The sequence below is a fragment of the Chanodichthys erythropterus genome, chromosome 3 (assembly GCF_024489055.1).
Source record: "Chanodichthys erythropterus isolate Z2021 chromosome 3, ASM2448905v1, whole genome shotgun sequence".
NCBI classification, from domain to species: Eukaryota; Metazoa; Chordata; class Actinopteri; order Cypriniformes; family Xenocyprididae; genus Chanodichthys; species Chanodichthys erythropterus.
The window spans coordinates 23,504,985-23,517,458 of record NC_090223.1 but is presented as its reverse complement, the minus strand read 5'-3'; the positions used below and the strand labels follow the sequence as shown (position 1 = coordinate 23,517,458).

The 12,474-nt window shown below is 37.7% G+C and overlaps 1 protein-coding gene across 4 annotated transcripts in view; it reads left to right on the top strand.

Moving 5' to 3' along the window:
* Nucleotides 1–12,474, top strand: part of adgrl1a (adhesion G protein-coupled receptor L1a) — a 197,876-nt gene that overhangs the window by 98,201 nt on the left and 87,201 nt on the right. Inside the window, exon 1 of one of the 4 annotated variants that reach the window (XM_067381429.1) lies at nucleotides 5,017–5,154. The exons of the other annotated variants lie outside the window; for them this stretch is intronic. The gene's annotated coding sequence lies outside the window, so the exon portion shown is untranslated. Of the gene's footprint in view, nucleotides 1–5,016; nucleotides 5,155–12,474 lie in introns of those variants that run through there. 4 annotated transcript variants of the gene reach the window in all.

Below are 12,474 nucleotides of genomic sequence, written 5' to 3'. Positions count from 1 at the left end.
CTACATAGCCGAGACCAATCAGGGTGCCCATGCTGACCCCTGTCCACTGCCGAAAGCACCAACAGTGGGCATGTGAGCATCAGAACTGGACCACGGAGCAATGGAAGAAGGTGGCCTGGTCTGATGAATCAGGTTTTCTTTTACATCATGTGGATGGCTGGGTGAATGTATGTCTCTTACCTTGGGAACACATGGCACCAGGATGCACTATGGGAAGAAGGCAAGCCGGCGGAGGCAGTGTAATGATTTGGGCAATGTTCTGCTGGGAAACCTTGGGCCCTGCCATCCATGTGGATGTTACTTTGACGTGTACCACCTATCTAAGCATTGCTGAAGAACATGTACACCCTTTCATGGAAACGGTATTCCCTGGTGGCCGTGGCCTCTTTCAGCAGGATAATGCACCCTGCCACAAAGCAAAAATGGTTCAGGAATGATTTGAGGAGCACAACAACGAGTTTGAGGTGTTGACTTGGCCACCATTTTCCCCAGATCTCAATCCAATCGAGTATCTGTAGGCTGTGCTGAACAAACAAGTCCGATCCATGGAGGCTCCACCTCACAACTTACAGGACTTAAAGGATCTGCTGCTATCATCTTGGAGCCAGATACCACAGCACACCTTGAGGGGTCCATGCCTTGACGGGTCAGGCCTGTTTTGGCAGCAAATGGGGGACCAACACAATATTAGGAAGGTGGATAAAATCTTATGCCTGATCGGTGTATCTATACGGTCACCTATATTGCCAAGTAAGACATGTTCCTGGATCAACATCTTTGTTGATGCTGGAACAACATTCCAATCAACCAATCAGATTTGAGGGACAAGTTTACCGTTTATGTCAAATTTAGGCTTACCAGGGTTAGGTGCTTCTACATCAGTGTTATTCAATGTATCTTCCCCTCTGATTTTAGGGATAAGTTATGGATAGGATTAGGTTTAGAGGTAGGGTTTAAGACTAAGGGCTTAACTAGGGTTAAGACTACATTTTCAGACTGGAATGTTGTTCCAGGATCAACAAAATATGTTGATCCAGAAACATGTCTTACTTGGCAAAATCACAATGACCATATATATATATATATATATATATATATATATATATATATATACACTGTATATTACACTTCATAGGTGCAGGAAGTAAAATGTTTTATACCTAAAGAAATAAATAGTACTTTTAAAAGAGATATTTTAATTTATGCACTCTCTCAAGACCAGAGTCATACCAGTAATCAGTGGCCTAGAAAAGATGTTTTAAAGATGTTTTATTCAGTATAGAGCAGGGTTGATCACAAGGGATGCTACTGACTTTATCTTTGTAACCCTCTATTGTCAGACACTCTTGGTTTTGGAATGAATTAGTTATGAGTGACAAGTGCATAGGATATTTATATTTTTATATATTTATTAAAAACCTAAGTGTAAAATTCAGTATAAAACCCAAGGCCACCATTGTTTTGGCAATGGTGGCCAAAAATTCTTTGTGCTATGTTTCTGAGGCTTTGTGCTATGAGTCTGAAGGCCCGTACACACCGGGACGAATATCACACGCGTTTATCGTCAGCGTTTTTCGAGACGTTTTTGTGTTCACACCCAAGTGATTTTCACCGGCGATGCGCCGAGTGAACGTGCAAATTCACTCCCTGACAGTATGTGGCGCTTGTGCTTAACGGTAGTGCAAATAAACATATTTATGATATTAATAAAGTTAAAGAAGATAAAAAAATGCATATATAAAATGGCATACATACATACATATATATATAGTGCAAGTGAACGGTAGTGTAAATAAACTTATTTATGAAACAGACATTCTCAACTATATTTCTTGAATGTAAAAGGAAAAAAATACAAAAAACAGAAATAATACTGTGGCAGAGCACCCATAGTGTGTGTCTCAATCAGCTCTCTACTTCACTAGTCAGGGCACTGATCAGGGATTCGACCACATTCATTTATATGGTATACTGATACACAACCTATGAAGCTAGGGAGCTGTTTGAGACGCAGGGATAATTTGTAGGGGTTTTCCTCGTCTATTTACTTTCTCTTCGTCGTCTTGTGTGCTCGGCAAGACCGTTTTGTGCTTGAGCGCCACCAAGTCGTGTTTTACTGTAACTTCAGCAGCTCCAGGCACATGAACAAAAGTGCCAATCTCATTGGTCGGCCAGTTTTTAACGCGGCGCGTCAAACCAAAAAAAAGAACCCGAGGCGTTTTTTAAAAAATGGCGATTTTATGCCTCGCGTTTTTCACGTCGGTGTGCACACTCACATTGGTGCCCGTTGTTTAGTCACGAGGCGTTAAACGTCGACGAAAATCGCGCGCGATATTCGTCCCGTTGTGAACAGGCCTTGAGGCTGATTTGGGGCCTGGAGAAGTTTTGACATGCCATGACATTTGTGCTTTTTTCATTTGTTCATAAACACATTAATGACACAAGTGTCATTACATGGTATTCAACACAAACTAGGCTACCATAATATGTGAGGAACATGTATGTACATGTTTGTGTTTTTGAATGAATAACGTTTATGTGTGGTTATTGAAAAAAACAAAAAACTTCACAAGTCACTGAAATAAGGACAAAAAAAGTATATTAAATCTGTGTTCATAAGACTTCTGGGTATTGGAGGTTGTAGACTTGAGTTTTTGCTTCAGAATTATGTAAAAATTATGCTGCCTACTCCTTCATATAAAACAATATATTGATTTAGTTTTTGTAAGTCACTTTGTGTCAAGAAACACAGTATGCGTGGAGGCGTGAATGATCATGAATAATGGACCATTTACACCTGAGAAGACAAAAGAATCAAATAATAATGACCTGAAATGACTTGCATATTAATGAGGCCTTTCAGTCAGGTAGGGTGTGAAAAAACCCTCTGTAATCATGTCTCAGCTCAATTTAAAATAATGGTATTCTGTTATATTCTTTAAAATATAATGTATTTCTGTGATGCAAAGTGTCTGAACAATTATGTTACCTCTATGGCATTTCATATAGGCTTTTAGCTTAAAGCATGCACATTTGGAGAAATATTGATGGATTCTTATATGTTTATGTCAAATTTCTATACAGAGGAGTTATATTTATTCTATATATCATCACTATGAGTGCTGGATACAATTCATACTTGCAGCCAGAGGGCGCTCTGTACACCTCTAGGCCACAAATCCATATAAAGAAGAAGAAGAACTAGGAACTAACTGCATGTCTTCTAGAGTTCACTAACCATGGCTTTAACATCCAGATAAACACTTTTCAATAAATACACGATGAATGCATGTATTGCTTCTGAATTTGCGTCTGAATAGCTCTGGCTCCGTGGGCGTGGACGTGGCCGCATTAGCGGATAATGAGCTGAATCACTGACTTCTGACATGGCTCTCTTTTCATACAGATTACATAAACACAAAATGTTTGTTTTCGATTTGACTTGCATGATTTAAAACCTGACATTTCAACGTTTCTTTAGACATAAGTTAATTTTTTTTGTCATTCGTATTCACTAAGTTACAGTTCATTTTCTGAGAGCTATCAGATTGGACTTTGTTCAGAGGGAGACGAGAGATCACGCATCATGTTAGTTTTCTTTATTTTACAAAAAGCACAGCATTTTGTTTTTACTCTGAGTGTACACAAATGAAAGAAGATATTCAACAGATTAAAATGGTGTATAACTCTTAATTGTATGTGCAACATTGACAGAGTATTTTGAGTCTCTTTCACACTGGTTAGAAAAAAAACGCGGTGGTATCGCCGGCGATACCCTCAGACCTCAGAGTGTTAAGTATCGTATTTGTGTAAACATATCTGATGCAGCATCAAAGAACCCTCCAATGATTCAATGGGAAAGGTGTTTTACAGTCACATAGAGGAAAAATTGACAGAGATTTATGAAAGTAACATACCTTTCATCTACTAGTTATCACTTCTGGGTGCTTACTGATTCTGCATTCATTCTGTTGATGCAAACGTTTGCCAGAGGCTTCAGATTGGTTTTACATAGCAGGCTACAATTTATTCTTGATTCCCCCCCCCAAATGGGGGAAAGAACATAGAAATTTCTAAAAGCCCTTGCTCAAAATTAATCTTACATAAACTCCCTTTAAAAGAGCAGATTTATATACATTTTAATCATGAACATCACAAAAACTGCTGAATGTCTTTCAGACAACAGACAGAGAGTGTTTTACAAATGGCGTATAGATTTCACTCAACAACAATGGCATCTTGATGAAGACGCAAGTTTCAAATAGGTATCTTGGCATCGCACTTCTGCTTTCAGTGTTAGAAAGTAGTGAAACAACTCTATTTAAAGACAGGGATTTGATGAATCCAACTTTATTTCTCCTTGACTTACGCACTCCACTCTCCCCTCTTGGCCTACTTGCTCCCTCCCTCTCCTCTTTTTGATTAGGGAAGGCAGTATTGAGTTTCCATTTATATCCGTTTATAATGCGGCTGCCATTAGCTTATGACAGGCCGGACTAACCAAAGTCTCTGGTGGCATTATGCCGCTGGTTTTATCCTTTGCCCTATGAAGTAGTTTTATTACCTCTACGCAAATGAAATCACAGGACTCAGAGACTGCAGCGTGCCCTAAATTACTCTCTCACTCACTGACTATATTTCACAATAAGGGGGCAGAAAAAACACTGAAGGAAATGGTCTAAGGAAGGCTTTAGTCTCAAGGTGAGACATTGTTTGGGGTAAATGTATTTTAACACAAGGTTAGTGCGGGAAAGAGTGTTGCATCAGTCATGTTGCGCGAGTCACATCCTGTCCTCCATGGGAAACGCATGGCGCTTTGTGTGGTCAGCCCCTTCATATTAGTCTCTCGCTCTGACCGAGTCCTAATCTTAATCCTAGCAGTTCCAGTCGTCGCTCTCTCTCAACCTGGCCATGAGGCTGATGGAGGGTGCAGAGACGCTGAGTGTGGGGTGTGATGTGTCGCGCCGGGAGAGGCGTGTGGTGTGATGTGGACACATGGGTGTGTGAGTGAGACATGGGATGCAGTGCTGGGCTGTAATTGGGTTCGGTGCGGGTGGTTGTGATAGCCGGAGAGCTGGGGAGAGACTGTAGAGAAAGAAACAGGCGTCGATTGGGGAGGAGAGACAATGTGACCTTCAGCGTTTTTTGCTCAAGGTAAAAGTATTTTGTTTTGAAATCTGCTTTCTCAGCCTCTATCCCTTAGTTTCACTATGTGCATATATAGGCCTCTGCTACTCTTTGACTTTCTTTTCACGTGTTTTTGGGCATTTTTATTGATAGAAGAAAGGAGAGAGGACACTAAGTTTTTATGTTATCTTAAGAAAATATGAATGGTAATCTCAGAGACAGGGAGTTGCTAAGGTGGTTTCTTTCTAGCTCCTCTATACAAAAATATTTTCACCCTTTGACATGTACAAAGTTCAGACTGTCACATGAACTGCTAAATTAAAATCTGCTTTCGCACTTGGCACTGAGCCAGAGATGAATGTGGTCACCGTTTGGCATACACCACAAAGGTCACCGTGATTTTGCCAAGTAAGACATCTTCCTGGATCAACAGTATTTTGTTGATCCTGGAATGACATTCCTGTTAGAATATGTAGTCCTAAACCTATCCCTATCCCTAAACCTAACTCTACCCATAACTGATCCCTAAAATCAGAGGGAAATGATAGGCGAATAACACTGATGTAGAAGCACCTAACCCTGGTTTCAAGCCTAAACTTGACATAAACTGTTAACTTGTTGCTCAAATCTGATTGGTTGATTGGAATGTTGTTCCAGGATCAACAGAGATGTTGATCCAGGAACATGTTGTACTTGGTGAAATCATGTTTATCAAGTCGAGTCAAGTCATATTCATTTATATAGCGCTTTTTTAACAGTACAGATTGTTTCAAAGCAGCTTCACAGTGATAATAGGAGAATCAATGGACAGAGATCGTTTTGGCTTTACAGCAGCTCTAGGAAAACGTTATTATCGAGCTAAAGTACATTTTTGATTGAATCACTTCCGTTGTAAAAATCGTTAATTATTAACTTAGGGGCCGCTTAAATGATACCTTTTTTAACTGAAAACAGAAGACTTTTAATGTGTTCTTGTGGTTCATTTACATGTTTAGTCTATAGGTATGCACGTTTGAATATGTATATGCGCAGACGCTTAGTCTTTCTTTACAATGTGACATTGCCAAATTACTTGTCTGGCCCGTATAATACAGAATTATTAATCGTTTCCGTGGATCCATGTGAACTGATATCATTTTGATAACACTTTATCTATACACAGGGAAAGGAAAGGGAAGGAGGCCTTCGCAGGGGATAGTTTAGTTGACACTTCAGGGCTGTGTTGTCGTCAGGTCAAGGTGAAGTTCCTTCATCTCATCTAGATATGGCCTGGATATGGCAGACTATGGTAAACCTCGGGATAAACAGAGAGACTAATATTAGCGTAGACGCCATTCTTCTTATGATGTTGCGAGTACATCAGGTGTTATGAGAAGTGTTCCCGCTTCCGGCTGACCTAATTTATGCAGCCTGACAATTTACATGATTAGAATTATAGAAGTAGATAATGTATTATGTGTATGCCAGGTTAAAGAGATGTGTTTTTAGTCTAGATTTAAACTGACAGAGGGTGTCTGCTTCCCGAACAATGCTAGGAAGACTGTTCCAGAGTTTAGGTGCTAAAATGGAAAATTATCTACTGCCTGCAGTAGATTTTGATATTTTCTTATTTTGTTTATCATATCGGTCATGTTCAGTTTTTCTCTATTCTCCTCCGGCCAACTACTTTAAAGGTGCCCTCGACTCAAAAATTTAATTTACCCTGGCATAGTTAAATAACAAGAGTTCAGTACGAAGAACAGGCGAATCTCAACATAACACCGACTGTTACGTAACAGTCGGGGTGTACGCCCCAATATTTGCATAATGCCAGCCCACGTTCCCAACAATTATCAAAGGCATTACACAAGGGCAGCCAGTTAACGTCTGGATCTGCACACAGCCGAATCATCAGACTAGGTAAGCAAGAATAACAGCGAAAAATGGCAGATGGAGCAATAATAACTGACATGATCCATGATATTTTTAGTGATATTTGCAAATTGTCTTTCTAAATGTTTCGTTAGCATGTTGATAATGTACTGTTAAATGCGGTTAAAGTTACCATCGTTTCTTACTGTATTCATGGAGACAAGACTGTCGTTATTTTCATTTTTTAAACACTTGCAGTCTGTATAATGTATTAACACAACTTCATTCTTTATAAATCTCTCCAACAGTGTAGCATTAGCCGTTAGCCACGGAGCCCAGCCTCAGATTCACTCAGAATTAAACTTTTAACATCAAAATAAATACTTTACTCACATAATTCGAAGCATGCATACAGCATGCATGACGAACATCTTGTAAAGATCCATTTGAGGGTTATATTAGCTGTGTGAACTTTGTAAATGCGCTGTAATATAGTTTACAGCTCGTGTGGCAGGAAGCTCGCGTCTTAAAGGGGCGGCGTCGAGTGAAATCAGTGTATAGTTAATGATGCCCCAAAATAGGCAGTTAAAAAAATGAATTAAAAAAAATCTATGGGGTATTTTGAGCTGAAACTTTACAGACACATTCAGGGGACACCTTAGACTTATATTACATCTTGTAAAAAAACGTTCGTGGGCACCTTTAATATCTTTCAGGAGAAGAGGGTGAATTTACATGTTTTAAATCTGACAGCTTGGATTCTCTTTGTTGCAGCAAAAACTAACATGTCAATGTCCATTGCACGTTATAACATATAGATCAACTTACAAGATTATTATAAAGGTGTTTAAAAGACATGTTTACTTACAAATATCACATATATTTCTCAATATAGTTAACAAGTTTGTGAATATTTTGAATTAAAAGCAAAAATGACATAAAACTGATACATCGGTCATACAGCACTGTTGTGTCTGTGAAGTGTCATACAACAAAGTTGATCAGGGTTAAACACCTGTCATGTTAAGAAAACAAATGTTGCTTAATAAAATAAAGACATGCTGCGTGATCATGTAGTGAGGTCTGGAGTCAAACTCAATTAAATGAGTCAAACTCAATTTAGATTGACAAATTCGATTAAATGTATTGCTGTAGATCAGTGATAGGCTTATGTTCAGTGATATTCAATGGCACAGTAATATAGTGTCTTCAATTATGTTCATATGGGACAATTATATTTATATTGATATATGATTAATTGCATTTTGTGAATTATTAATCAGCATATTATACAAGTCATTTGTAATTGACTGCCCTAATATTAATGTTTTACTAAAATACAGTTGCTTTAGATACAGTAATTGCTATAGTCTTGGAATAATGCTCAACTGGAAAGTAATGTTGTATACAAAAATGTTTTATTTGGCCATTTAAATAGACTTGCAAGAACTGGACCAATTAGAATTGTTTGGTCATATACAAGTAATTTCCAAGAGGCCAAACTTGCTGACATGTGGGCCCTCTCTGAACTGTTCACATCACTGTAGTAGTGCTGGCGTGGCAGCCATGCCGGCTCTAATGGTGCCATTTCTAAAGCTTGAGCTGTGCGCTAATGAGCAACTGAGTGATTAAGTGGTGCCTGGAGATGCACTGAAAGAGGAAGAAGAAGCTGATGGCATCCACACTCAACCCTGCAGTATCTTTATCCCTCACAACCTGCTTCACAGACCTGCCTCTCACTATTAGAGCTCCTAATTGCTTAATCAATCATTGTTTCATTCATTGATAGGCAGCTCTGATAATCAGGTATTTTAAGCTCAATTCAGTTGATTGACTAATATTTTTTTGCAGCTTTTTGAGTTCACCGGCAGATGAATTTTTTAGTGGCAATCGTTCCTTGTCATAGAGGATTCATGTGACACGGGACAAATGAATGATCTGTGCGCTAATGTATCACACACAATTAGAAGACAATTGTATAATATCTTTTTCTCATTCTTGTATGATTTTGTTTTTAAATTTAAATGAGATTTTATATATATATATATATATATATATATATATATATATATATATATATACATATATTTCAAATAAATGTTGTTCTTTTGAACTTTCTATTCATCAAAGAATCCTGAAAAAAAATATTGTACACAAATATTCTGTACATCTGTACACAAAAAATGTTTCTTGAGCAGCAAATCATCATATTAGAATGATTTCTGAAGGATCGTGTGACACTGAAGACTAGAGTAATGATGCTGAAAATTCAGCTTTGCCATCACAAGAATAAATTAAAAAAATATTTTCAATTAGAAAACAGTTTTTTTTAATAATATTTCACAATATTATTTCACAATAAAATTATATATATATACATATATATATTTTTTTTATTTTTTTATTTTTTATTTTTATTTTTTTAAATAAAAAAAAAAATCATTATAGTGGACCCTTTTCAGGATCTGAATATGCTGACTTCCTTACTATACTATAGGCAAAAAAAAAAAAAAACAGTACATGAAAAGAGTTGTACTGTATGCTTGAAGTCAGAGTATTCATAAAACAAAAGGTGAAAAGTACCCAGATGACCTACCCGGGGTTGAACGACCTCAGATTTTTCGACATTTATGTGATTAAGTCGACATTTACTGTATGTGATTAAAGTCGAGGCGACGTCGACTAGTCGATGATGACGTCATTAATGAACAAATAAGGGTCAGTTCACACAGAACATACTTTTCCATTCCAATGCACTACTTTTCCATTGTTTTTCTATGTAAACTCGCACTAGACAGACATGTATGACTTTTGCGCTCACGTCTTGTGCCTTTTGCAGCGTCTCACGCATGTCACAGCATTCTAAAAACGCGACGCTTAAGTCAGTTAAATCAGTTGTCTCGCATCTTGAGACGTTTCTCGTGTTTTTCCCCCTATCCCACTGCCTGCGTCTTGCGTTTTTGAAAGCAAAAATGCATTCCGTGTGAATGAGCCGTAAGTCTGAACCTCGAGATGAGACTCGGGTTGCCTTGTGCACAGCTATGGCATATGATATTACACTGCCCACAAATATTGCTCCTACATAACAGCTTAATTTTTATCAGTTCTTTTGTCGTTGGGTCATTATATTTCTCACTGATTTCTGCTTGTTCTAGATCAGATACAGATAAAGTAGCAAAGTAAAAATTACATTTATATGAATGCATTAGTGAGAGAGCGATTGCATGTGAATTTATTCTACCTGGCAGCTTCTCTCTAGAAATAGTGAAGCTGTGGGTTTTAGTTACTAAAAAATATATGCTAGAACTTTTCCATTTCTAAGCCATTTTATTGGAAAATCACAGAATCACAGAACAATATATTTCTGTGATTCTCTGAGCACACGTGATCTGTGCGCAACTGTCTGTGTGTACGTAATTTAGCAGCACACTTTAGAACAGCGATTAACTTATGTGTACAATAGCAGTTTAAAACGTGCATTCATCCAATCAATAATGAGAATCCAGATGGCATAATCAAACGTTTCTTGTGGAGCGCTCTCGGAGTATATGCATTTTTATGTCATTAACTACGGTACGGAGAGTAAATTTGGACTTCAAAGATTTCTTATCCTGCTGCGCCCCCTTAGGCCATGAGCAGCGACTAGTCAATGTCATACTTAAAGTGCCATGACAGAGCATGAAAGTCGACTAGTCGATTTGTTGGTGCAACCCATATGACCTACTGCTTCCAGTGAGATTCTGAAGTATGCATTTGATGGAAATTGTACTGTCATATGAGGCCATGGGAGAGGAGTCGGGAATGACAGTGAAGTGACACAACTGATGCCGTAGGTCACATGGTGGATGCAGTGCGTCTGTTTTTAATTCATACTATGCAAATGCATACTTCATATAACATACTTTTGTAATGATCAAATGGAGTAGCTACTCGGACAGTTTCTCTCACCTCATGACAAAACACCCTCATGATAAAATATCACACTATTTGACCATTTTGGGACACACAAGATTAGATCAGGATGTAAATCCTTTTGTGTGTATAATATTTATCTATATATAAAAAAATCTTCTCTCTCTCTCTCTCTCTCTCTCTCTCTCTCTCTCTCTCTCTCTCTATATATATATATATATATATATATATATATATATATATATATAGTTAAGATATATGTACTCACTACATAAGGTAAATATGTTATTACTATATACTATTTTCTATTATTGTTGACAATAATATAAAAGATTTTGAATGCCAGTGCTGGGATAACGCATTACAAGTGAGTTACGTAATCAGATTACTTTTTTCAAGTAACTAGTAAAGTAACACATTACTTTTAAATTTACAATAAAATATCTGAGTTACTTTTTCAAATGACTGACAGCTCTCCTGTCCCCATGTTGAGAGAAATCGGAAGTACAGAGGCTGTCTGTAGTTCTACCAGAAAGACTCAGAGGGCAGGTGAACGTTTACATGGTTTTTATTCCATAAAGTATTAACAGATGGTAGTGAGCTACAATGATTCGTGTATAGTTATATAGAAAATTTCTTTGGCGTAGGCCCCGTCCTTAATTCAAATCCTGGTGGATGCAGATTTGGCTGATCCTGCCTAAAGGTGAAGGCAGGGGTGGAGCCTACCTTAGGGATGGACAGGGACCAACATGGTGGTGGTGGGGATCATGGAGGGGAACGTCAGTGTCATCGACTGCAAATGTAAACAGAGAGTTCAGTGCTTATATACTCCAGGTGTCAAGTAGTGATTGTCCAGACCTATTAGTATGAATGAATGATGTGGCATTAGAGTCTTCCCTGTAGAACATACGCTAAAAGCTCTCATTTCTAGACTAAATGTGAGTAAACATTTACTCATCTCACTTGCACAAAAACAGATTCAGTATTTCTCAAAATGAATAAAAACAGTGAAATACGAACTCAGAACATTACCCAAACCTGCAATAATTAAACATAAATTACACAAATATACTTTATGTATTTAATCTCACTTTATTAAGCAATGTCTTTGCTGCTGACCTTCGATGATCCAACCATACTAATAATCAAAAATGACTTTAGTTAAACAAACATGCAGCCCAGCTGAGGAAAAGTAATGCAAAAGTAACGTAACGCATTACTCTCAACAAAAAGTAACTAAGTAATGCAACTTTTTTAAGAGAGTAATACAATATTACAATATTGCATTACTTTTAAAAGTAACTTTGCCCAACCATGATGAACACAAAGTAAATTTTTAAGAACTTGATCCTGTATTTTAAATGCGATTTTTCAGTTTCTTTATCTTAGGCGCTGTTATGGGGTTTGCAACCATGGGGTATATGGAACCCTGGTTCTCTTTTTCTCCTCATTTCGATTGTCTTTTGAGTAATCGTGACGCTCTTGGAATAGTGTTGGAACCCTGTGGACTTTTAATGAGCCAATCAATGCTATATTTGACCATCTACAACACTAGATACGAGTGTCTCCATTTCTTTTTCCCTG